This window comes from Bombina bombina, chromosome 6, assembly GCF_027579735.1.
Source record: "Bombina bombina isolate aBomBom1 chromosome 6, aBomBom1.pri, whole genome shotgun sequence".
NCBI classification, from domain to species: Eukaryota; Metazoa; Chordata; class Amphibia; order Anura; family Bombinatoridae; genus Bombina; species Bombina bombina.
Genome location: NC_069504.1, coordinates 724,980,500 through 724,984,139, shown reverse-complemented (window position 1 = coordinate 724,984,139; position 3,640 = coordinate 724,980,500). Strand labels below are relative to the sequence as shown.

The 3,640-nt window shown below is 32.4% G+C and overlaps 1 long non-coding RNA gene across 1 annotated transcript; it reads right to left on the bottom strand.

The window, feature by feature from the left end:
- Nucleotides 1-773: 773 nt before the first annotated feature.
- On the bottom strand, nucleotides 774-1,669 carry LOC128662234 (uncharacterized). The gene is made up of 2 exons (XR_008402728.1): nucleotides 1,567-1,669; nucleotides 774-846 (listed from the first exon to the last, which is right to left on the bottom strand). It is a non-coding gene; the product is annotated as an uncharacterized LOC128662234 (long non-coding RNA).
- Nucleotides 1,670-3,640: the final 1,971 nt, after the last annotated feature.

Below are 3,640 nucleotides of genomic sequence, written 5' to 3'. Positions count from 1 at the left end.
CACACAAATATGCAGACACATGTGTATTATAAACTAATATAAGTAAGAACATGATTTGATAATGATATATACATCCATGTTCAATAATTATATATTCATACTTGTGAACACCCCACACTGAAATCATAAATCAAATGTACACGTCCCTTTAATACATGTGTGAAAATATGTAATGTGTTGTATGGTGTATAAATCTAACAAATAAAAAGACCAATTGTAAACATTCTTTTTATTAACTTTCTAAATAACAAACCAAAAAACAAACATAAGATATTAATGTGGATGATAAAATGGTCCACCACGTGTTTTAACCCCAGAATAAAATGCCCTTCCCTCCCACCTTCTTTCTCGGAACATTAGAGCACGCTGTTCTTTTTGATTTTCAATCACTCTGGTTAAAAGTCTTCTTACTTTTTGATTGTGAAGTCTTTTTTTTTTTAAATTGTGAAGCATAGAGTCTTTTAAAATGGTGAGATTGTTGTTTATATTCTCTATCAAAAGACATATTTTATCCCATTTATTCTCTTCCATTTTTCCTGTTAGACATAAAACAAATATCATATTAAACTACATTAAAATTGAATTGCACTAAGCACATATTTAAAATATTGTTATGATAAAGAAAAAAATAAAAAAGGAATTGATAGTTCATGTGTTAAAAATAAAAACTGTGACAATTTTATTTTTACATTTAAATTAAAAATGCACACACATATAAGTGACATTCTTTATTAACATACAAATTAACATGGTAAGGTGTAAATGAATACATACCTTGTTCATGTGGTTGAGAATCTTCTCCATTGGCAGCATCAACCACATTTGTACTAATTGCATTTTCATCATCTTATAAAAAAATAAAATGAAATTATTTAGAAACATATTTATATATTAATTTCTATATTACAAGTATTGAAAATAAAATATTGTGCATCCATTAATGTATAACAAATCCCTTTTATGGAGGCATAATTAATAACCATCCATTACAAGTGCTTTTCACATTATTTACAAATCTGAAGAAGGTTTTTGGGGTTAAACTTAGCAGATGTAAGGAGATATCCTAACATGTTATAGATCAGGGGATTTACATATTGGTCTATAGGGAACTTTGTCATATAAAAAAAGGAATATATATTAAAAAAAATGCAACGCTTAAAGGGACACTGAACACACTCATAGAACATGCAATTTTAAGAAAATATCTAATTTACTCCGATTATCAAATTTTCATAATATTCTTGCTATCTTGATTTGAAAAAGAAGGCATGTAAGCTAAGGAGCCAGCAATTATTTTGGTCAGCAGTTGTTTATTTGTGCGTGAACTTATCCAACAATCAAGAAGAACAACCCAGGTTGATTGCCAAAAACCTACATTATAGCTTTTCGAAGAAAGATAGCAAGAGAATGTATAACATTTGATAATAGGAGTAAACTAGAAAGTTGATTTTAATTGCATGCTGTATCTTATTCACAAATTAAAGAATGTGGGTTCATTGTCCCTTTAAATTGATGTTTAAATTTACATGCTAAATGATTATAAAATAAAAATATCCACATATATACCGGTAATGATGAATTCAATATTTTGAATTGCTGGATTTTCAAATTGTTCACTTCCACATGCTGCCTCAGTGCTTTCAGCAAGTAATGCTGGTGATGTATTAACTTCTTGCACTAAATTAAAATAAACTTGATGTAATTTTTTATAAGGAACATGATATGTTAACTAAATAAATTAAAATAAAAAAAAAATTACCTTCATCCACATCCTCAGAATTATTTTGCTGTGAAACATCACTTTCTGGGCCAACAGAGACATCTACATGTTCTTCACACAAGGGAGAAGTCTGGGAAGATGATGCTGAAGTCGACTGTTGCTCAATGTCCACATTAGGGTTTACAGACATTAAAAGTTTAATAAATATTCTTTCATATTTTAAAAATCGCCTCCTCCTCTTATTCTTTCTTTGAACTTTCCTTTTAATGTCTGCAACCCTTTTGCGACATTGAGCAACAGTCTTTATATGTGTGGCATTTAAATTAACCATTTCAGCAATATCTTCCCAGATTGCATCCCTTGTCTTTAAACTAGTGTAACGCCTCTGTGGTCCAAAAAGCATGTCATAGTTTGGCTCCAGAGCAGATACAAGGATTTCATTCTCTACAACTGTAAACCTCTCAGCAACCATTTTCAAATATCTCATCAACTGCCTCACAGAATAAAATATGATATCTATATAAATATACATGTAACCAGAGTAAAATGTAAAATACGCTGTGATTGGAGAATATTAAGGAAGTACTCATAAATATGCGTACATAAATGTATTGCAAGGTATTATGGTAACAGAAATAATATAACAATAAATATGATTGGTTAACAAATATTGCACATTGAACATTGTTTAAAACATATACGCAATTTCGTAATAAGACAAATGAGTGAAAATATCTAAATAAAGAGCGTAAAAATATTTATTGTACGATTTCAATAAAAAAGAATAACAAAATATAACCAGAACAGTAAAAGCAGAATTCATTGCGAAGGAGAGTTTCATTGCGGAGAGGGCGTAAGATGGGCGTTCCATGGGCGTAACCTGAGTAAATCTCGCAAGTTTCACAGATATGTTACGATGATATAAAAACATACGCCATACGAATCGCACATTCAACTCACATACATATCTCGCCAGACATCCTTTGGCGAAATAACATGAATAACATTATTTACAATATTTATTTCATTTTAAAAATAATACGATATAACGTATTTAGACAATATACTATAACTGTAGTTTTACATTTTGAAATATGCAAACACAAACTGAAATAAAGTGAATCATTAAAATTACGAAGCGACGCAATGATATATGGAAACCCATTTCGAGGTTCGTGAAATGATATAAGGAGGCGAAGTCTATAGTTTACTATGGACAGCTTATCGCGTAACGTATTGTTTACAATGGACTGCCCACTTTATACGATCATTACGCAAGGCGTGAAATTTGCGAGAGTTGCGAGTCAGAAATACACATTTCTCGCCGCAAATTACGAACTTTCAATCATCGAGGCCTTAGACACACGCACAAAAACACTCTGACACACACACACAAAAACACTCAGACATACACACACACACAAAAGCACTCAGACACACACACACAAAAACTCAGACACACACACATACAAAATATGTAAACTGCACTGCATTAATTATAAAGCTCATGTCTAGAGCTGCTCCCTGGCTCAGCAGAGCATCAAATGAAAGATAAACAGAGCACTCTAAAAATAAATCACTAAAGAAAAGGTTTAGGCACGCAAACTATGAAAATTCTGCTCTCTGACTCTGTTCCAAGTCTGTCAGTGCACAGCCCCGGGCCGCGTGCCTACCGCTTCTTATGCACAGATAGGCAGGCAGGTTTAGGCTAGCAGCGCCACTTTGCAAGCCCCACGGCACGCCCACAACATTCATAGTGAAATTGGGCAGGGGAGGAACAAAGTACAAACAAGCAAAATCAGCCGGGAAAACTTTTTGTGGAAATTGCAGCATTTACGTATATCTAATATTGAGTGCAAAACTTCTGAAAGGGACGGTACAGTCCAAAAGCTGTAATCTGTATGGTTGAAGCTTATAATG